General features: G+C 38.3%; 1 pseudogene; it reads right to left on the reverse strand.

Moving 5' to 3' along the window:
* Positions 1 to 17,292: 17,292 nt before the first annotated feature.
* On the reverse strand, positions 17,293 to 17,409 carry LOC125910642 (uncharacterized; annotated as a pseudogene).
* Between the last annotated feature and the right edge of the window lie 7,136 nt (positions 17,410 to 24,545).

The following is a 24,545-nucleotide window of genomic DNA, read 5'->3' on the forward strand; positions in this document are numbered from 1 at the left end:
TTCATAATACATCTCTCCTTTTCTTTCATTGTCTCTCTTGATAAATATAGATATGGACATAAGTATATCTTATTGGTTATATAGTAGGGAAAGATAGATACATCTTATTGATTCTGTTTCTCTGGAGACTACTGATGAATACAGATATTAAAACATGTAAAGTTTTGGAGGCTAGAAGTCCAAGATAAAGGTTTGGTTTCTGGTGGGGTCTATCTTCCTGGCTTGTATATAGCTGTCTTCGTTTTGTGTATCTATAGCAAGAGAGACCATCAGTCCCAGTCTCTTTCTCTTATAAGGACAAGAGTCCTATTGGATTAGAGCCTCACCCTTTTGACCCTATTTAACCTTAATTACATCTATAACAGCCCTATCTCCAAATACAACCATACTGGGGGCTTGGGCTTTAATGTACGAATGTTGGTGGGACACAGTTCAGTCCATAACAGTAGTCCATAAAAGTAGGCAAGACTAGGGATGCCTGGGTGGCTCAGTTGAACATCCACCTCTTGATTTTGGCTCAGTTCATGATCTCATGGTTCATGGGTTCAAGCCACATATCTATGCTGTTAATGCAGAGCCTACTTGGGATTCAGTCTCTCCTCCTCTCTCTACCCCTCCCTCATGCTCGCTCTCTCTCTCTCTCTCTCAAAAATAAATAAACAAACATTTTTTTTAAAAAGTAGGCAAGACTAGATAGAAGGAGGAAGAGACTATTCAAAGACATAATAATTGAGAACTTTTAGAACTGATGCTCAGTAAACTTAAAAAATCCAAAGCAGAGGGGTGCCTGGGTAGCTCAGTGGGTTAAGCATCCGACCTTGGTTCAGGTCATGATCTCATGGTTTGTGGGTTTGTAATTTTGAGCCCCACATCGGGCTCTGTGCTAACAGCTTGGAGCCTGGAGCCTGCTTCAGATTCTGTGTCTCCCTCTTTCTCTGCCCCTCCCCTGTTTGTACTCTGTCTCTCTCCCTCTCAAAAATAAATAAGCATGAAAAAAAATTTTTTTTAATCCAAAACAGTATAAATGACAATACATACATACTCAGACATATCATACTAAAATTTCAGAATACCAAAGACAACAATAATGTTAAAGGCAGATAGAGAAGACAGATTATCTACAAAGGAACCTCTATTATACTGAAAGCTAATTTCTCAGCTTCAATGACAGAAAAAGATAATGGAATGATGTCTTTAAAATCAACTATGGGGGTGCCTGGGTGGTAAGCGTCCGACTTCAGCTCAGGTCATGATCTCACAGTTTGTGAGTTCGAGCCCCACGTCAGGTTCTGTGCTGACAGCTTGGAGCCTGGAGCCTGCTTCAGATTCTGTGTCTCCTTCTCTCTCTGCCCCTCCCCAACTTGTGCTCTGTCTCTCTATGTTTCTCAAAAAATAAATAAATGTAAAAAAAGTTTTTTTAAATCAACTATGAACCTAGAAACATTTATTTAGTGAAACTTTTTTTAAATAATAAATTCAAAATAAAGATGTTTTCTGAAAAATTTAGACTGAGAATTCTCACTAAAAAAATTCATACAGAATGTATTCCAGAAGAAAGAAAACAAACCCAGCAAGATCTAAGATGAAGGAAGGAACCATGAGCAAAGGAAATAGTAATAATGTGGATAAGTAAAACCAAATGTTTACTGTATAAAATAATAATACTGGGAATTAATTTATTGGGCTATAAATTAAATTACTGGAAAACAATAACACATAGGTAGGGTGGTGGATAATCAGAGTTATAAAACAAACATTCAAGCTCCTGTGACAATCTAGAAAAGGATAACTGTATTGGCTAATTTTAGGATTTGTTAAAATGCATGTGAAATTTTTGAGAATAACACTGAAAGAATAGAAATAGACTACAATTTCCAATTAGTAGAGGAGGAGAAATAAAATAAAAAACTCAGTTAAAGCCAAAAAACAGTCAAGAAACAAAGACAAATAGGGAGAGAGGAGGTGGATCAAATGGAACACACAAAATAAGATGGTAAAAAGAAATCCAAAGATCTATATGATTACAAAGGGCCACCCGGGTGGCTCAGTCAGTTAAGCTTCTGACTTTGACTCAGGTCATGATCCCATGGTTTGTTGGTTTGAGTCCCATGTCAGGCCCTGTGCTGATAGCTCAGAGCCTGGAGCCTGCTTTGGATTCTGTGTCTCCCTCTTTCTCTGCTCCTTCCCTGCTTACGCTCTGTCTCTTCTATAAATGTTTGTTTCAATAAACAAACATTGAAAAAAATTAAGAAATATGGTAGAACTTTCCAACTGAAATGCAAAACCTGCTCTCAGATAAAAAGAAATCCATCTCTATGCCATTTACACAAGAAGTATCTATAGTTTGAGATAAAGAGTATGTGAGCCTTGATCTCAGGGTTGTAAATGCAAGCCTCATTTTGAGTGTAGAGATTATTTAAAAATAAAATCTAAAAAAATAAATAAAGGATTAAAAAAGAGAGACATCCAGGAAATGCTAACCAAAAGAAAGCAGCAGACGTGAATTCATGATAAATAAAATAGATGTTAAGGCAAAAAGCATAAACAGAGATGAAAGACATTCTAAGATGATAACATTATCCACCAAGAAAGTTTAATAATTATGAAGTTTTATGTACCTAATAAAAGGACTTTAAATTATGTAAAACTAAAACAGACAGGACTTAAGGAGAAACTGCCAAATTTAACATCATATGGAAGTTTTTTTTTTAATGTTTATTTTTGAGAGAGAGAGAAAGAGAGAGCAAGTGCATGAGTGAGGGAGGGGCAGAGAGAGAGAGGGACAGAGGATTTGCAGTGGGCTCTACCCTGAGAGTAGACAGCCTGATGAGGGGCTGGGATTCACGAACCATGAGATCATGACCTAAGCCAAAGTCAGATGCTTAACCAACTGAACCACCCAGGCTCCCCATATGGAAGATTGTAACACACTTATCTTAGTAACAGAGCAAAAGATCCCTGAAAAATCAGTAAAAGTATTAAAGATTCAGGCACCACAATTTAAAAAGCTTAGTATAATGGACACATACAGAATATGAGTTGTACCCAAGAATTAGAGACTGTGCAGTCTTTCTAAACACCTATGGAAAGAAAACTCATACTGTCCACAAAATAGATCTCAACTAATTTCAAATTAGTGTTATTAGAAAGACTATGATCTCTAATAAATTCAATTAAATTGGAAATAATACAAAAACATAACTATACATATTCTGTATACAAAATATTAAAAATACTTCTAATAACACATAGATTAGAAAATATTTCAAAACAATGATTAAAAACACTGTACATCAGAATGGGCAAATTTCCCCACACAGAGAAACTTATAGCTTTAAATACATATTTAAAAAAGAGGAAAACTAAAAATGAATGATTTAAGCAACCAAGGGGAGAAATTAGAAAAATAACACAACAAACCCAAAGAAAGTAGAAGGATATAAGAGATTAAAAGTAGAAAATGAGGGGCACCTGGGTGGCTCAGTCGATTGAACCTCCAACTCTTGATTTCAGCTCGGGTCATGATTTCACGGTTCATGAGTTCGAGTCCCACATCAGGTGCTATGCTGAGTGTGTAGCCTACTTAAAATTCTCTCTCTCTTTCCTTCTCTACCTCTGCCCTTCTCCCCTGCTCACACACTCTCTCTCTGCAAAATAAAAAAAATAAAAGTAGCAAATGAAACAGAAGACAAACACATAATAAAAGAACCAATAAAGCAAGAAGTTTTCTTTGAAAATACTAGCACAACTGATAAACTTTGGACAAGAATAATCAAGACAAAAAGAGAAGAGGTATAAACAAGCCATGTTTGGAGTGGAGTGGGGGGCACATTACAGATAAAGCAGGAAATAAAATGACAAAAAAATGTGAATAACTGTGTCAAAAGATTTGAAAGTTTAGATGAAAGGAAAAACCCAGGAAAACATTAAATTATATCAGACTGATACTTTCACAGAATGGTATAAATTGGAAATTCACTAAGAATTCTCAGCCTCACATGAAACAGGGATGATATTTTTGATGATCTTTCAAAGATTGTTTGGATATTTCCTGACTAGAAAAAGGAGGACTGCCTGAATTCTCAAATTACATGCTAAATCTGTGATGGTAGAGTAAAAGACAAATTAAGTATTATTTAAGGGTGGGAATGGGGTGCAAAAAGGCTTAAATACCAGAACCCTATAGACCACGGAAAGCAATATCAAGTATCAAGTGTGGAATTAAATGAGTTCCTATTAAAAAAATGCCTCTACAACTCATTTTCTGTTCATTATTTTGTGCAATCTCACAAATTCAAGTTTTAGGCGATAGAGCATTAACTTTGGAGTTGGATGTTTTTCAGTTTGCACCATCTTCGCTCAATTAACTAATCAAATGACTGAGAAACAGATGAGACTGTGCAAAAACATGGGCTCTGAAGTTACAACAACCAGGGTTCAAATCCACCATGGAGTTTGCATGATCTTAAGAAAATTACATTAATATCTGTGCATCTCATTTTCCTCACCTGCCAAATAAATATGAGATTGTTCATAGATGGATTTAGTACAGGAAGTGTTTTTATGCAAAGTGTTTATTGTGGAGTTGATAGGTGCTCTATAATGTAGTTCTCATCCCTGACCCTTTCTCAGTATTGGTGGGCAAAACCTATTTCTAACTAGGTATAACTTATGTACAATGAAAATGCTTCCCCCTAGGATGTGGCTTAGGGAGTTGTATGCATCACGTGTTTAATAATCCTACTTTTTGGACCAAAATGTTCAATTTTGAGAAATTTTGCATTTTGGGTTTTATCATACTTTCTAGGGGGCTGATTAGCGTTTTAAAGTCTGGATTAGCACTATAACAGAGAATGTCCTGCTTTGAAATGGCTGTGGGAGGAGACAAGAGAAGTCATAAGGCTATCCGTGAAGTGGCTGGCTGTCCACACCAATATGCTGCCGTACTAGTGTCTTGTTCGTGTGTGTAAATATATGAAAAGAAACTTTTGTGAACTGGCTTGCTTGGAACTTTTAAAGATATGTTCCCCTGGTGGGAAGTCTATTTTCTGTCCAAACAACTGACTTCCACTAAGTTGTTCATATTTGACAAATTCATCTTTGAGTATATATTGCTATCAAGCTATATTTCAAGTCTAGAATTCCTAGGAAAGTATCTCTCAACATTGATGTTTTGGGTTTCTTTGCTTTTTCAATTTTTTCAATTTTTTAAATGCTTGATTTATTTTTGAGAGAGAGACAGAGAGGCAGAGCTTGAGCAGAGAGGGGCAGAGAGAGGAAGACACAGAATCTGAAGCAGACTCCAGGCTCCGAGCTGTCAGCACAGAGCCCGACGCAGAGTTCAAACCCGCAAATCATGAGATCATGAGCTGAGCCAATGTCAGATGCTTAACTGACTGAGCCACCAAGGCACCTCTGGTTTCTTTTAAAGTTGGGGACCTAACCTATTACTGGATTGTGAAATCACCTGCTCTGAAGGACGGCAGTGATGGTTAGCTGGTTATGATCAATATTGAAAACATATATAGAGGGATATTTAGGAAACTTTCTGTGTTAAATGTTTGAGTGTGGATGTGTGGATGTACATACACACAGTGGGTCATGATGTCAAAAGTATTTCTTACCCTGGGTCATGGTCAAAATGAGAATGAAAGCTGCTGTTCCATGTGAACTGGCAGAAAGGTATGAGGCAGGGGTGGAGGGTAAGATTCTTTCCTGGTTCTAAAATCTGAGACCTCGCAGCTCACCTCATACACATACCCACACACACAACAGACAGTTCCTGGTGTTCAAGTTTGCTTTGGAAGCCAGTTTTTGAGGACTCAGAAGGCATCATGTAAGAGAAAGATTTATCAAACCAGCCTAGAAAATCTTTCACCTGCAATGTACTATACTCAGAGTACTAAATACCCCCAAAATTGAGGGTAGCAATGTTCCATAGGGAAAATGCAATCATTTTCATTTTATGAAGTGAGATACTTACTAACCTGGAGTAAAAGAGACCTAACTTGGTTGCCATAAACCTGATGATGACTTGAGTAAAGTAGTCACATCTCTGGATTCAGCTGCCTCAGGGATAAAACATCGAGGATCTTTAAGGTGTCTTCTTGTTCTGTAATATGAAGTTCCAATATCTTCCTTAGCATCCCACCTTCGTCTGTGCAGCAGAATAGTAGTGGGTCGAGGGAATAGCACAAAATTTACAGTAAGAATAACCTGCCTAGTCTCTGGCTCTATGACATCAAGCATGTCACCAAATCCCTCTTGGCCTCCATTTTTTTATCTATAAAATATAAATAATAGCTTTCACCTATAAAAGATGAAATGTAAAAGCACGTAATAAAATATTCAATGATTTCTTCGTTACTTCTCGAATGCCTCCTCTTTTCCACCTGCTAGCTTGTGGAGGTTGACTTTTGCTCTCCAATATGCCACCTGTACTTAAGCAGTGAATCTGTAGTGAGAGAAGGGGCTTGGTGGATGGGGAAGAGCAAAAAGAAAGGAGGAGGGTGAGGGCGGGGTCCTGTCCCAGCAGAACTGAGGGGAGCTGGGGAATCCTGGTTGTCATGGAATCCCTTCAGGGCCTGGCCCTGCTGCCTCCCCAGGCTCTTTCCTCCTTCAGGACTACCCACCACCCCAACCCCACCCCCTGCCTCTGAAGGGCCTCAACAACCCTGAGTAGGAGAAGGAGGACTTGGTGGAAACAGGAAAGTGAAGGAAGGCTCTAAGCTGCAGTGTTGGGGAGGGTGTCTACAGCAGCCTCTGTTTTTAAAGGACGGAGTATTTATTGTCTCCATCCTACAGTCTCAGACAAAACAAAACAAAACAAAACAGCCTCTCCACCAACACCAGTGAGCAAATGAGATTTTTATCGGTCTCATTGAGGGAGATATGTAAGGAGGCTTACCTCACAGTGTACATATTACTTGGATGACAAAAGTCGCCAGCAGACTTCTAGGTTCTTGTCTGAAAGCTTACGGAGGCCACCAACCACTTAGTCTCCTTCTCCCTCACCCCCCAGCCCCCCACCACCACCCGCATTGTCCATTGAGGCTACTTTTACCTCTCCAGGGTCTCTGTTCACCACTCTCCTTTCCTGAGACAAAGCATTTTAGTTCCTCCCATTTTGTCTTCTCAAACCTATCACTTGACAGCATCCTCAGTGAAAAAGTAAATAAACTGCTCCTGTCGTCCTGAATCATTCTCCTCAGAAATTATAAATAATAAACCAGTTTTTTTCCTTATCACAATTGTATACATGTCTGCAAAAATCATTTGTGGGTGGCATTGTTGTTGATATTGCACATCAAAGATATATGCTGGATGAGAAAAGGGGTATGGTATGAGAAGAAGCTCCAAGTACCTGAAAAGCTGATAACAGGTCCCAGATGGATGCAGTATGGCTGGTGGGCTATTAGTATGGAAATGACGGAGGGCACATCCTTTGTAATGGTCTCAACCTAGATGATCCCCATGCCCAGACTACCACCTAAAGTTATAGTGAAGTTCCATTACCCAATTCATCTTCTTACAACATTTATTTCATCAAGTCTTCATCTGCTAAAAATGAATGGTGAATCTCAATTCCCTTTAAAGGGATGAAGAATCAGGCTTGAGGCTTAATTTCACCTGTTGTCTATTTTATAATAAGGTCTTGAAGGACAGGGGCTATGTGGTACTCATTTAAGAACATATCCCATAGGTTTATCATGGTGCCCTCCAAATAAAAGGCAGCCAAACACTCTGTGTTGAAATGGATAGACTTTGATATCATAAAAATACATAAAAATGCTTTTATAAATAGACTTCTATAAAAACCTAATTTTAATCAAATATTTTCTTTGCCATTTTCTACCAAGCTGTAATTCAGCTTCTAATCTAACTCATTATATGATTAAAGAATGCTGTCATTTAACACTTGTGGGACTAGAGATTAATACAGAGAATGTTGTTTAAAGGGCTTTCTCTTGAAACATGGCCCAGATTAAAAATGAAGCACATTTATATAGCTATCAATGGCATTGACCATGAGCCTCTTCCTATATTCACTCTCACTAGTTAGTACTCTTCCCTCTTTGCTCTTCCACAAAAATCCTGAGTTTTCTTTTTACCAATATAAAATATATTTCTGACTCAAGAGACTATTGCTTAATATGGAGAATAACCAATTTCGCCATATTATAAAAAACTTTTGGAAAGCGATACTTTAAAATTTTCCTTGTATTTGACTAAAGTTACCATTCTGGACCGGGAAAATACAAATTAAACAGTCAGGTATCAAGACTGGAAATGTTCTGTTAGCCAGGAGCTGGGAAGACGAAGATGAGAACAAAGAAGATGAAAGAAAAATTTGCCCACCTTCTAGGCTGGTTGGTGTTTCCTGTTCGAAGATGGTTGTAAAGAGATTACAGACATACCTCCTGGATTTGTTACAAGACAGAGACATCATTCTGATTTGGTCATGGCCTCACTGTCATAGATGACAGACTTGGATTTTTGATATGAACTGTGTTCCTTACAAACTTGAGTCCTGGGCTCCAGACAGGGTCTGGACCTCAGACACTGTGTCACCCTCACTCTCGTGGACTAGGTACACTTAGTGCTGAGGACACTGAAAAAAAAAAAATACTCAGTGTTAGCACTTACCCAAATAAAGCCCTCTAAAGCCTATAGCCAGGGTCATTTAGTTTGCTCCTACAGGTGCAGCTTTGCCCCAGGCTCAAAGATGAATTAAAGAACCCCATCACTAACTTACAGCAACTGTGAGTTAATCAAGTTTTATAGATTTTACTACCCCCAATTCTCCACACCTTGTAGAAATGAGGCCCATACTTGGTTCTCTGTGATTATGCTGTGAATTCGAGTGGTATCTCAACACAGGTGTGTACCGTGTTTTGAAAGTTAGAGTTAGGCCACTTCACTTTTATCAAAGACCCACCTTACCCCCTATTTTTCTAACTGAAAGAAATGCAAAGAGGACTTTTGCTTTTATGAAAAAGTCTGAAAGTAAAAATATTGCATTCTGCATTTGTTTTGCAGTGATCCATTGTACAGGCACCATGCACCCCAGCAGCAAGAGTGGTCCTGCCAAGCTCCTTCCCCTGAAACTACACTCAGCCTGTCAGCATCGGACCACCATAGCTTTGAAGGGTGTCTGTGAGCATGTGTGCTTTGTCTCAATGTATTTTGTGCATCGCTTAGCAAGATGTTTCTTAAGGGATCAGAAAAGCCTAAGAGAGGTGATTTTTGGGGGGTCTGAGAACGCTCCAATAATTTTTCTAATAAATTCATGGTAACTGCTCACTTTACACCATCTATTTTCAGACAGCAGGGGAATCGCTGCATTGTGTCCTTTCCTTCACGTTCTGCTCTCTCCTCCCTGTCTTACCTTCACTAATGCTCTGGGGTACTAGAATCCTGCCCTCAAATCCCAGACCCATGACTGCATCCTTGTTTTAGAAGCCTACGGCCTGCTTGATCAGACCACCATCAACAACCATCCCTGCAATCCCCAAAAGTAATCCCCAAGTAATGTGCTTACTGCTGGCTCCGCACTAAAACACCTGCCCTAACCACCAAATCGGCCCAATACCTTAAGCTTAGCCTTTTCTGCTCTAGATTACCTACTTGTTTACTAGGTAACCAGCCATTTTGGTATGCCTGGGACTGAAATGTTTCCTGAGACATGAGACTCTTCATGCCAAAACCAGGGAAGGCGCTGGGAAACCAGGACAAGTTGATCACCCTATTTTCTACCAAGTACTGATTAGAATTCGTGCCTTGACTCAAGTACTTCTTGTGCTTCGTTTCTATGTACTAGGTTATAGAAATAAATTAAAGATCTATCACTACCTGATAGATCTACACCTTTCAAGTCAGATTCCCTGGAAAGCAGACACAGACACAGATTCATACGTAGGAAATTTAAAAGGGAACGCTCTGATCACACCTGTGGGTAGTGTTGTACTGGTAAATACTAACTTGTTTCCCTGGGGTGGCATTGGTGGGAAGCCCTGATTTGTAGAGTTTGCTGATGTCTATGGTATAAATACTCCCACCATGACTGATTTTAAGCTGACAATCTGACATCAATAATCTTGCAAGATCTCTGCAAATTTATTTATCGGCTCCCATAATCCAGTACAAACTCACTCCAAGACACCACTGCCAATGGTGGACGAGAAGAAAGCAGAATTGAAGAAAGGGAAGTGGTGGGCTAAGATATACTCACAACAAAGACCTCACTGGACTGCACTGTGAGCTCTGAAACTGACATGGCCCTTCAGAGTTATCCCAAATTGAGGTAAAAAGGCTGGGTATTTATACCCGCATATTTACCAATAATTGGATGCTGACTACTCCCAGGAAAGGGATTGCAACATTAGGCAAAGTAGTCCTCTTTAGCCAAGGACAATTCCTGGAGAGGACTGACGGCTGAAGCCTGTCATCCTGCATTACTCTCAGAAGTTGAGTCTTTCGCTGCTATAAGGAGGGGTGGGCAGTGTGGCAGAGCATCCACTGTAGTCTACACTTTTCACAGCTCAGAACCACTCCTTATAAATTCTAGAACCATTTTTCCTTTTCAGTAGATCTCTTTCTCTGGGAAAAACTTACAAGAAGAACATTAGTGGGACAAACTATAGGCCCACTGCTGTAGTTGTTACCGAGGCCACAAGTGATACTCATAGATTCCCTCTTTTACACTCCATTCAGGATTTCCCTTGCCCTGAGCTAGCACGTCTGCTCATTTCGGTACTTACAAATGGCATGACTCAGATCCTTAACTTTGAGCCTCTGGTCACCATGCGCTTCTCATGTCATTGTTGCTGTGCTTGCTTGTTTATTGTCAAATTTAAGCAAGAGTACCAAAACACACCCAAATGGATCACATGAGTGTCCTACCTATTCCTTCCTGGTCCCAGTGTGTAACAGAAGCTCCTCTTCCCTCTGAGGATTAAGGTTAATTACTCTTATCAAAGTAGTGAGATTATTCTTCTGGTCTGCTGGATCCCTTGACATGGAAATATAAAGTAATTGGGTGGTAGCCATAGCTTAAATTTCAATAGTGCCTTTATTGTGTAAGCATCCCCACTTTGAGAAACATAACCTCTAAATCCACAGAACCCAGGACTGTGGGAACACGAAGAATAAATTCCCCAAAGGCCTATTAAGAACAATCCTATGGTTCCTAGACTCATGTATTCTACCTATTGTTGATGGTTCACATACTCTTTAGCATTCATGTAGTGAATCCATATCAGAAAATGTATCTTTTCCAATTAAAATAAGTGACTTCCCCTCCCAGAGTAAAAGGGGCTGCAAAATAGTCAACATGTCACCAAGTCATTGATTGGTCTCCTTGAAAGATGGTACTGGGGACTCACTTTTGATCTGTGTTGCTGGAAATTTGGACAGGTTGGACATTTGGAAGTGGCATAGTTAGTTCAGGCTCAGGATGTGGAAGCTGGCATTGTTAGGTCAGTGCATAGCCTCCAGCCCTGCCATCTTGGTAATTCTGTGCACTCATTGTGCCAGCATTGGGTAGTTGATGATAGAACTTGGCTGATGTTAACCAGTCAAGTCATTCTGGCTAATTGGTTGTTTAGTGTCTTTTCCATGGCATATGCACACTGGTGAGCATTAACATCCAATACAAAGATCTTCACATATTGTGCCCACTCCAATAAGTCCATCCAAATGTCTCTCCCCCAGACATCCTTTTTCCTAAAATTCCAATGTTTATCCTCTCTTCTTTCCCTTCTGATCACTTGCCACTGCCCATGTGTCTGTATATATGCTAACCTGAGTCCATTCTCTCTATGAAGGTGGATGATCAGGTATGCCACTTGAATCTCTCTGCTCACCAGGAGGATTTCTTCTCATTGCTGTCTGTTAAGGCCATGCCTAAGTGAAGCTGAGGTGAAGCTATAGTCAATTTTTGGTTTGTACCCACATTCTAAGACTATCCAGTTATGAAAAAAACCTAGATTTTTTTTTTTCTCTTCCATCATCTGATCATAGCCTGTGTTAGTTTGGGTTCTCAAGGAAGCAGACAGCAAGACAGAGTTGAAAATGCAAGATATTTTTGAAGGTAAACCCTGTAAAAGATAATGAGAAGAGGGAGCAAGAATAAGCAGAGAAAGCCTGTCAGGCCAGTAGCTTCTGGATTGTGTGAAACAAGATAGAACCAGTGTATTCCATGGTCATGGGCCCACTCCTGCACCTCTTTTGCTGTGAAGTAAATCTCTGCATTGGATGCTACATTATGTGGGATTTCATGACTCTCAACCAAGTACTCTGAGTCCCCAGATAGTGAGACGGCTGAGGTTCTGGGGATAGGGAAAGGCAAACCCATACCTGGAATTGCTGTCTGTTCTTGTGAGAATGAACTGTTGGGCCCTTCCAGAGGACCATATATATAATCAATATGCTACCAATTGATTACCAATGTAATCAATATGCTACCAAGTTACTGATTTGTCTCCTCAAGAAACAGTGCCGGGGCGCCTAGGTGGCTCAGTCGGTTGAGCTTCCGACTTCAGCTTAGGTCATGATCTCATGGCTCGTGAGTTCGAGCCCTGTGTCGGGCTCTGTGCTGACAGCTCAGAGCCTGGAGCCTGCTTCACATTCAGGGTCTCCCTCTCTCTCTCTCTGCCCTCTCCCACTCATGCTCTCTCTGTCTCTCAAAAATAAATGAGCATTTTAAAAAAATTAAAAAAAAAAAGAAATAGTGCCATATTGGAGGCTCAGCCTTGCTGTCTCTTGCCAGCAAATTGGATATTCAGACTAGCTTAGTCAGCTGAATCAGTAGCCAGGTGAGCTTTAAGTGGGAGTTATGTTATTGTGCCCACATCTCTCTACAGTGACCACTTTGCTTATGAATTCACTCTGCCACTGGGGTAACTGATGACAAAGGGTGGCTAATGTCAACTGGCCAAGTCATTTCATATATTTAGTTGTTCGGTGCCTCTTCCATGGTTAATGCTTTCTGATGGGCATTATTATGTAATACAAAAAATGTTCATACTTCATATCCACTCCCATATTCCCAGCTCTATGCTTCAACACCAGACCTCCTTATCTCTGATTTTCTAGTCCTTCCTCTTTCAGGCCCCTTGGCAAGATTGCCAGGCTATTCACCACTGTGCGCGTCCACAGATTTTCTCACCTCAGGTTACTTCTACAAAAAGTGAATGATCAGGAGTACCACTCATAGATCCACCCATTTGGAACCAATGTCTTTCAAGATCACTCCAGATGTAGCCACATATATTTTCAATTTGTACCCACTTAGTGAAAGGAAATATCCCATTTATAAACTGTGCATGTGTTCTTTTCTTCCCTTCAGCTGGTCATAGGAGGCCTCTTATAAGGTGGTGGGTGATGCAAGAATCTGAACTACTTGCTTACTTAGCTTACTTGTGCAATCTAGAGTCCTGCTCAGGTATGATCCCACATATACTATTTCTGTCTTACAATGGATTGCTTCTGGGCCTGCCCATCTTTATGAATTGAGGGTTGATAGAACTCATTCATTATGGGCAGCTCCAGATGTATGATCACTTGGTGTCCATGTTCAATTGTTCCTTTAATGGCATGGCCTTACTCCAGAACTCCAGAGACCTGAATTCTAATTGTCCCTTTAAGACTTTCCATAAATTCTACATTATTATATCTTTCCCACTATTTATACCTCCAACACCATAGAGTCTTCCGGATAGCATGGCTCAAGCAGCAGAATTACATATACCAAACCCTGTATCTTCTATGGGATTCTTTGCTATTCTGGACAACCCTGAAATCTGGCAGCCTTCCCTCTCAGTTGTTATGTGGGTTCAAGCGGAATTCCTAGGTATATAATAATGATTCTAAACCAGAAATGATTTTGCTCCCCAGGGGACATTTGGCAGTCTGGAGCCTTTTTTTTTTTTTTAATTTTTATGACTAGAGTAAGAGGAGTACTATTGGCATCAATTTAGGTAGAGGCCAGGAATACTGTTAAACATTCTACAATGCACAAGACAACACCCAAGAATTATCAGTTCCAACATTCCAATATAGTGCCAAAGTTGAGAAAATCTGGTGTAGAATATGTTGCCTTCAGAGCATGATGCCTACCAGGTGATGGGCTTCCTTATCTGTAGGATGGATACAAGATGTTGCAAATTTCTCTTATTTTGGAGGGAATATCCAGCCTGACAACTGGACCCCTAAAAACCCTACTGAAGTGAGAGTACCCTGATCCTTGTATGATTTATCTCTTTCCTCTGGAGTATATTGTCTTATTAGGGACCCCAGAATACTAGCTATCTTCCAGTCACACTGTCTGATCTTTTTTTTTTTTTTTTCAACGTTTTTTATTTATTTTTGGGACAGAGAGAGACAGAGCATGAACGGGGGAGGGGCAGAGAGAGAGGGAGACACAGAATCGGAAACAGGCTCCAGGCTCCGAGCCATCAGCCCAGAGCCTGACGCGGGGCTCGAACTCACAGACCGCGAGATCGTGACCTGGCTGAAGTCGGACGCTTAACCGACTGCGCCACCCAGGCGCCCCCACCCTGTCTGATCAATATGACATCAATGTAATGAATCAAAGTGATATTCCAGACAATCAATTCTCTTCAAAATGTATAACAGATATTAAGAGAACTGGCATAGTTCTGAAGTAAAACTGTAAATGAATATTGTCAGATGTACCTGAATGAAAAATGTTTCTGATTCTCTTCCCTAATTGGAGACATTCTTATTCTTGCCAAATCAATGGCCATGTAACATGTACCTGGGGACTTACTAATCTGCTCTATAAATGGTATCATGTCTAACATAACAGCTGTTATTAGGGCTACTACTTGGTTGAACTTACAGTAAGTCTACATTCTCCAGGATCCACCTGCTTTCTTCAGGGACCAGACTAGTAAATTAGAGATTTGATAGAGACTATCACGCTTTGCTTTTTTAAGGGTGGCACTAATCTCTGCTACTCCCATTTCTGGGATGAGATAATGTATTTTCTTTACTATCTTGTGTAAAGGTTGAAGATACCATCACATCTTGTCTTTTCCACTATAGTAAATCTTATTCCACAGGCCAAGAACCACATGATGGTTAGTCCAACCACCAAGTATGTCTATCCCATCGCGTTAGGACTGGTCAGATAACCACTGTAGGGGTCTGATGAAATAATGGACCCATTATAAGCTGGACTTTCGACAGGGTTCTTCTTGTTACTTGGCCCCTATGTACCCCCTATCCTAACAAAGAGTATAACGATGCTTTGGGATCATTAGATAACAAACATCAACTCAGACCTTGTGTCTAATATTCCTCAAAATGTAAGATCCTCCTTTCCCCCAATGTACAATCAATCATCTACTTAAATAGCCTAGGTCATTTTGGGAAATTACGGGGAAAACCTTATATACTTGCTGGGGTATTGTAGGGCCTTTCCTCCTGGAGATTTGTTCACCTTTTTAGTCAGTTGGTTTGGTTTTGTCACTGGCTCAGGTCAGGGAATCGAACAGGGATTTTAATTTTTATTGTAAGGTTGCCCTTGGCCTCTTCCTTCTCCATATTTGCAAAATTTAAAAAAAAAAAATTTTTTTTAACGTTTATTTATTTTTGAGACAGGGAGAGACAGAGCATGAATGGGGGAGGGTCAGAGAGAGAGGGAGACACAGAATCTGAAACAGGCTCCAGGCTCTGAGCTGTCAGCACAGAGCCTGACGCGGGGCTCGAACTCACGGACCGCGAGATCATGGCCTGAGCTGAAGTCAGACGCTTAACTGACTGAGCCACCCAGGTGCCCCCATATTTGCTCTTTAAGAATATTTTAGATGTTGAGTAGCACCATCATTGAATGTTCACCCCTTTTTCCCAGAGGGTTAAACTTTCACGGCTCTCTCTCCAACTTTGCAGATCATTATGGGAAGTATGGCTCTGTGGCTTCTAGAAGTTTAGTGTACCACCTGCTTTGAGATAGTATTATCCCTATTGCTGTTAATGAGCTCAGTTCTGTGACCACCTTTCCTACCACCAACCCCAGCCTACACATGACAGAAGCCACCAATAAACTCCCTTTGATACTGGTGTCCCTCTCATAAAAACATTCCTGATGGTCTTGTGAAATGCAGGGTCAGGGAGTCTTTCTTGGTGAATACAGAAATGTCCAGTTCCTAATGTCTGTCCACACCCACCCACTAGTTGATCATCGGCTACAGGTGCCCAGGAACAGTGTGTCTTGAGTTTAAATGTTGTAGTGAATTCTGAAAGTGCAGCAACTGAAAACTAACAGCTGATAGGGCAACAGTAGTTGATGAGATAGGGATCAGGAATACTTGCTCATGCAACTTAATGGAGTCCTCTGGCACTAATGCCCAATCACAGACGTACCACTTCCATCTTATGATAGATTGCTGTTGGGTCCATCTGACTTATGACCTGATAGATCTGATGGAACCTACCTTATTGTAGTTCTGGCCACATGGCCACTTGATAGCCATGGTCATGGTGTCTTTTCCAGGGTGTAGAAGCATACCAAGAACTTCTTGAAAGGTATATAATTCTCTGTAGGAATGGTGTGGATTGCTCCAAAACCCTAAGAGTCTATGTTGTAATTCTCCCATTGGGGAATTCCATAAACTCCTTGTTGTCTTTTCCCATCATAGATTCCTCCAATACCATTGAATGTGCTGTCATAAGGGCCTTTCTAAAAATATAGCCAACTACTTATTTGTATTATCAAAGATAGGAGTTATGGTTTTTCTCTGTACATTTTTTTCTACTTCATTAATTTTTACTTTTTTCTCCCTGATGACAATTTAGGCTTCCTAATGGATGATTCAAAGCTATGAAATTCTGTTTATAATATTTGTATGCAAAGCCATAAATCTCCAAGCATGGTTACCTCCCACAATTCAGCATCCCTCAAGATTTATTTTATCTTTTAGTTCAAAATATTTCCATTCTTTACTTTTTTTTTCACCCATGAACTTTTTTACAAGTATACACTTTATTTCCAAACATTTGGAGATTTTCTTATCTTGCTATTAACTTTTATCTTAACTTTTACTATAACCGGAGAACAAATTCTCTGTGATTTTAATCCTTTGGAATTTGAGATTTCCTTTGTGGTTCAGCTTATATTCAATTTTGTAATAGTTTCATTTAATTATCTACAGTTATCAGGTGTGGCTTCTAAAATAGGTTCCTTATGTCATGTTTGCTTATGTTGAAATCTTCAATACTTTTACTGATATTTTTTATTTGCTTGTTCCATGTGTTAATCTCCTACTTGGATAGTGGACTTTTCTATCTCTCCTTGTATTTCCAACATTTGTTTTGGTTTTATTTATTTTAAACTGATAAGAACAGATACTACACTTGATCTTAGCCAAAAGGCCGAGAAGCGGTTTTTTTTTTTAATGCTATGCTACTCGGTGCTTACAAATTTAGAATTGTTCTCTTCTTGCTGAATTAAACCTTTATCATTATTAAATGTTCTCAATCTCCAGTAATGCTTTTTCCCTTACATTTTACTGTCTTATAATAGTATGGCAACATCAGCTCTTAGTATTTGCATTATGTATCTTTTTTATAAAGTGCTTTATACTTATCTATTGATATAGCAGCAATATATTTTTCTTATTCTATAAATGAACATTACAGTGACTAATTTTTGAAAGTTAAACCAAATATGTATGTTCCTTTAAACATTTTGTGAAACGTACTTAAGATATTTAATTTATATTCATGACACAGCCCTATAATTATGTCCTTGTTGAATTTATCAAGATTATGTTAGCCTTCTAAAATCAAGTGTTTTCTCTTTTTCAATCCTACTGAAGACTTTATCAAAAATATGTGCTATTTCTTATTTAGTAAAATTCACCAGCAAAGTCGTATATGGGCCTATGAATGCATGTAAGCTTTGAAGTTATAGATTCGTTTTAATACATATCAAGCTAATGTTAGTATTTTCTACTCTTTTCATATAAGTTTTAATATGTTGTACTTTGGAGGAATTTTTCTATTTCACTCAAAGTTTCAAATATATTGGCATTCAGCTGTTTATAATACCATCTTTATCCTTTTAATCTTTCTGTATCCTTATGACTTTTGATGGCCCTTGTAAATGTGATTTTGTCAGTTTTTGAATCCAGTCGGACTTCCTGTATCATTTACTTAGAACATTAATTTTTTTTTAATTCAATGTACTTGTTAATATGTTTGGATCTAAATGTACTGTAATACATTTTTGTCCTATGTGTCTCTGTTCTTTTTTTCTTTTTAAACATTTATTATTATTCCATTTTTTCCTTTCTTTCTTCAATGTTACACTCTTTTTACTTATCATTAACATTAGATTTACCCACATATTTACCATTGCTATTGCCTTTCATCCTTTCCTACATATCAACATTTCATCTGGAGATAGTTTTATTGTCTGAAAAAGTATTCAGTACTTCATTTTACAATCGTTTTCTACTTTGTCTGAAAATATCTTTGATTTTACCTTTATTTTATAAGACTATTTTTTTTTCTATTGAATGCTAGGGAAATATTTCACTGCTGCTTGGCTTCTAATATTTTGACTGAGAAAGCAGCTTTAAGTGGTACTCTTTTGTAGGGAATCCTTTTTCTATTGTTGCTTTCAATTTTTTGTTTATTTTTCAGTTTTATTATGGTATGTTTCAGTATGTGTTGTTTTTTTTTTTTTCCTTGCTTGTCATTGATTCACAGCTCTTGAAAGAGTTGTTTGTAGTCTTGATAGCTGTGGAAAGATCTCAGCCATTATCTAGTCATGTATTGCTTCTTTCTCTCTCTGCTCTTCCTGGGAAATTCAATTAAATTTATGACAAGACTTTCTCTTCACTACATTTTAATTTTTTCAGTTTTTGTTCTTTTATTGTATTTTCTATTAACCACTTTCAATTCATGAATTCTATTTTCAGCTGTGTCTAATCTGCTATAAGTCAATCCTTTGAGTCCTTAAATTCAGCTAATATATTTTTGGGTTCTTTAACTTCCATTTGGTACCTTTATGTATTTGTGTAGTCATCTGCTGAAATCCTCTATCTTGACTTTTATTTCCTTGGGCTTAGCATATACAGTCTGTGTTGTTTGTTAGTTTTAATTCAGGTTGTCTGCACACATGCCTTGTTATTTTGGGTAGGACATCAAATTTGCAAAACTGTAGAAATACTTTGAGGTCTTCAAATCCAATACCTGTCCACCTACACCTATGGCAGGCCATCAGAAGTATTGTTCAGCCTCTCAGTTACCCCTTAAAGAATTGTGGTCCCAAAGGAGAGTTTATCTATCTGGGCCTTTTTTCTCCCCCTCATGCTGGCTGTAATCCTTCACTATCCTGTTAGCTTTTTTTTTTTTTTCTTTAAAGGTTTGTTTTTTTTGTTTTTTTTTTTTTTGTTTTTTTTTGTTTTTTTTTTTTTGTAATCTCTACACCCAACATGGGGCTTGAACACAAAACTATGAGATCAAGAGTCACACGCTCTACCAACTGAGCCATCCAGGCATCCCAATCTTGTTAGTTTTTTGATAGCCTTCAAACTGATGTTTGGAAGCAATTTTATCCATCTTTTTTCTAGGTTTCCTAAGCTGGAGGATTGGTCCAAATGATGTTACCTGGAAATACTAAAAATGGAAATCCTTTCTTGTTGCTTTAAGCCATCTACATTCTAACTAAATAGGATTCTGACTTCCTATAAACGTAGCATAAGAAAGGTGAAGATATGTGGGAACTGTGGTAAAAAAAAAAAATAACGAAAAAAAAACTCGTATACTAAATTTGGCTCCTTTCAAATTTCATCTTATGTTCATATAAAATTCTTATCTTTCTTTTGTGGAGAGATGGCCCTTGGAGCTATCTACTGTGCCAATTTCACTGAAGTAATTTATAACTCATTTTTGAATGTGAAACTAACTCTGCATCTTTGTTCATAGCATATTATCCTTTTTGTATATTATTATAGTTTCAGTTTCCTAAATTGCTGGTAAGACTTTTTTTAAATCTATATTCAGGAGATATATTAGTCTATAGTTTTCTTCTAATATAGTTTTGGTATCAGGGTAATGCTGGCATTATAGAATTAGATGACACAATGCTCCTCTTCAATTTTCTCGAAGAGACTATAAAGTTAACATCTGGTGAGTTAATGAAATCATGTTTACAGCAGCCTAGGAAATGTTTCCAGATGAAAATTGTTGAAGGCTAATAGCTTTTTGGTGAGAATAATTGCTTAGTTTAGAGCACTAGGTGACATCAATTTAAATACAATGCAAATTATTTCAAGTGGTTTTCCTTGAGTTTTGGGTTTGACAATATTACCAAGACTGCTCAGTTGCTGTCTACTCAGTCAATGCTGAGTTTGAATTGACTGAATAACCTCAATGGATGTATTGTGGAACAACTAAAGAGAGTTGAGAAAATATTCAGTACAACCTTAAATGGAATCTAATCTTACAATTGATGGTGGCAAAATATAGGTGTAGAACAGAAAGAAGCTTTGTACAACAAATTTATCAAGATTTTCAATATTAAGGCTTCAAATATGTGGTTACTCATTGTATTATTTATCAGCAGGTCCTTTATGGAAAGTATTTGAACTATCATGTGTTAGTAGTATCAATGGTAGACTTCATCAATTTTTATAGACTTATCAATTGTAAATTCCATGACTTTATCAGAAGCCAAATGTCCTGATTTGCCCTTCCACACAGCAATTCAATTTCTTAGCAATGATAAAGTTTGCACATTTTTGAGCTCAGGGCCAGGACTGAAACTTTTCTGAATGAGAGGACCCACCCCAACCACCATTATTGAACACTGAATGTTTCTCAAAATTAGCTTATTGTTACTGACTTGATGTTTTGTAATGAATTCAACCTAATATTACAAGGCAAAGTAGATAACATGCAAAGTCTATGCTGCAGGGAATGCATTTCATGATAACATTGTTTGAATCACAAGCAAATGTTCAGTTGCTCTATACATTTTCTGTACTATCAGAAATTAAAACAAAAAAAATAATTTCATTTCCAAATTTGTATTAGATGTACTTTCCAAGCTCATCCTATACTTCCAGCAGCAGTTTTTGTACCTTGATAAACTTACAAAAGGAAATTTCTATATTTCAAAATATATTTTAACCATATGAATGTGAAATTTCCACACAACCTTCAATTGGAAATGATTAATTTGCAATGTAATAACACTTTAAATTTTTGCCAATAAAAATTTTATGGATTTCCCCCCCCCAAGTATCTATAGAATATCCTTGCTTTTGGCCTCTCGGGCTGCAAAGCTTAAAATATTTACCACCTCCTAATGTAACACTGTCAGCTATATTTCAATTAAAAATATAATAAATATTTATCATCTGGCCCTTTATAAAGTTTGCCAGTCCACATCCTAATATTTCAAACTGGCAAGTTTTTCCTGTGAATTACTTAAGATGCCTTTTCCTCAACACATTCTTAGATGTTCTCTTCAGAATTTTTCTCACAAATATATCCATATAATTTCTGAGCTACATAAAATCTATGTGTAATTGCACTGATCCTGTGAGAAGCTTTCTTACTTTGAATAAATAATTTTCTTTCATTTATGAACTCTTGATATATACTGGAAACTACTGCCAAGGTCTCTGCCACAGTAAATAGTGGCTCAGGTACCCTGGTCATATCAAACAATCTGTTGGGGAAAGCTTTACACACACACAAACACATAGTTTTTTCTCCTTTGTCAATCTGCTGATGCTACTGTGGCATTTTCTAGAGAACTTACTACAATATGTTCTCTGACATGTATTTAAAACAAGATTTTTCCATGAAGGCACTCTTATTTAGTAGAAGCATAGTTTTTCCTCCAGTGTGTTTTCTGATACATTTAATCTAGCACTGTTTTCCAACTCACTACATATATGATTTCACTGTGTGCAGTTTCTGATACACTTGGCATTGTGACTTGGAAATTTAGAAACACATAGTAGCCCCCAGTATGAACTGCAATGTGCAACCATATTAGTTATCTTTTGCTGTGTAAATTACCCCCAAACTCAGCAGCTTAAAACATTTACTACATTTACCAGGGACGAGAATTGGGAGAAGTCTAGTTGCACAGGTCTAGTTCTGATTATCTTGTGATGTTTCATTCAAGGTGTCAGCTGGAGGCTTCCAAGCTCATTCCCAATTGCTGGTAGACTTCAGTTCCTCACCATGTGCACCCCACAATATGACAATTTGCCTCCCTCAGAGCAGGAGATCATTTAGAGTGGGTGCCCAAGAGAGGAAATCACAGTCCTTTATAGTCTAGCCTTGGATCTAACATACCATCACTTCTGCTGTTTGCTACTGGTCACACAAGACCAATCTTGGTAGAAGGTACAGGACCATACAAAAACATGAACAGAAGCCAGGGCCATGAGGGCCATTTCGATGGCTGGCTATCACTCAGTAAGCCAGTTTGATTTGTTGATGGACTTTTCAAACTCAGTATGTATTAGTCTGTCTCCAGTATGAAACTCTGATGTACATGGAGTTGTGACTTCTGGGTGAATGCTTTTCCACAGTTACTGCATTCACATGGCTTCTTTGCCAGTGTAAATTTTCTGAAGTGCAACCAAGACTGACTTAACAGGTGAAGGCCTTTTCAAATTTCAATACATTCACAGGTTTCTTGCTAGTGTGAGCATTACAGTATGCAAAGATGTGTGACCTTTTGGTAAATGTCTCTACGTATTTAATGCATGTATAATATTTTTGTTCTGAATGGTTGCAGATATTAAGACTTGAATTTCCCAGTTACCATGTTTCTCTCCAGTATGAATTGTCTGATGTTCAAACAGCTTCTGATTAAAGACCTGCTCCTATTCCATATACATATAATTTTTGTATAAGAATTCTTCAAAAGAACCTGAGTACTGATTGGTGGGCAAGATCTTTCCTACTTTATTTCATCTTGGCCTATATTCTTAACTCTGTTTTCCACAGGAGATGGAAGAAGGTTAGGTTATCTTTAAGTTCCGATCAGAGTTGCTAGAAGAGGGGTTCTAGTCTCCGACTGATCTCTTCAGGCTCAACTTAAGTGCTTTTATCCAAGACACCAAAACCTCCAAAGTTTGTGGGTTTTAGAGGGAACTTGATTCAAAAGTCAGTCTCCCAAGAACAGTTGGAAATCTCAATGACAATACTAAATTGCCTAAGGACCACTTCTGCTTTCCTTGATTTTTATTTATTGCAGTCCTACTGGTGATGAAGTATCTTTGCTTTTGTTTGTATGGATCCATCTTTATTCCACAAGGCCTTTTCCTTGGCAGATACTGTATCTGCCCCATGTCTGCATTTTGAAGATGTCATTCCATTGTCTTCTGTCCTATCATTTCTACTGAGACATCAACTGTCAGTCTTATTGGTGTTATACTGAATATCTTTTCTCAAGCTGCTTAAAAAACATGGCCCATTTTGGATTTTCAATAATTGTATCATGGGTAGCTAGGCATAGTTTCAAACAGTTCTCTTGGACTGGGATTGTCTGAACTTGAGTCTGCTTTTTATCAGTTTTAGAAAACTGCTGACCATAACCTCTACAAGCATTGTTTCTACCCTAATTGTGCTCTCCTTTTGTGACTCCAAAATACAGGCCAGACACTTTGAACATATCCTGAGATTATCCAGTGATAGTCTTCTGGGTCATGGGGAGTTAATTTTTGAGTTCTAGATGTCCTTTCACACAAAACATGAATCATTCCTTGACATATTTCATATATCAATCCTCTCCATTTTCTTCCTCATTAAATCACAATCGTTTAAAATAGCCTTACTCCACAATCTAGATCATTTAGATTCAATTGTACATTTTTTTCCCTCTTGGTTGTCATGATTTTGCTTCACATACCTAGTAATCATTAAACAGTATGCTGGATACTGTATATAAAAGAACTGTAGAATCTCAAAAATTATCTCCAAGACAATTTCTTCCTCTGAAAATGGTTCCCCTTTGCTGTTAGGCAGTTTTGGTAAGATTTAGTCCAAAGTCCAAATTTTATCCATTTCTAGGGTGTGGACCTAGAAAGTTTTCAATTGAGAAACTGGAGGGACCTTTGTATCCTCTTCAGCTTTGCCTTTCAGAAATTTTCAGCTTAGATTTTTAGCCTAAGCTTCAACATTTAACAAATATCTTGACAGAAATAAACTGGCTATTCTTTTAAGGCTTTCAAAACCTCGTTTTGCCACTCCAGCCCTGCGTAATCAGTAAAAGCACAGCTGGTTTCTCTTAATGTGGCCCTCTGCCTAGGCCAAATCCAGACCCCCAGACTGAGCCCAGCTTCTACAAAGGAAACTGGAGGGTAAAAGTTTCTGATCTACTAACCTCTGAACAGTTCTTCCCCTAATGGGAGTCTAGTGTAAGCATTTCCGTATCACACCGGTGCTTTTAAAAATACGGCTTTTGAAAATTATCCTGCTTTAATAGGTTAGATTGTGTGTTGACCTGCTGTGGGCAGTAACATCTCATGTAAAACATTGAACCT

This window comes from Panthera uncia, assembly GCF_023721935.1.
Source record: "Panthera uncia isolate 11264 chromosome B3 unlocalized genomic scaffold, Puncia_PCG_1.0 HiC_scaffold_1, whole genome shotgun sequence".
Taxonomy (NCBI): Eukaryota; Metazoa; Chordata; class Mammalia; order Carnivora; family Felidae; genus Panthera; species Panthera uncia.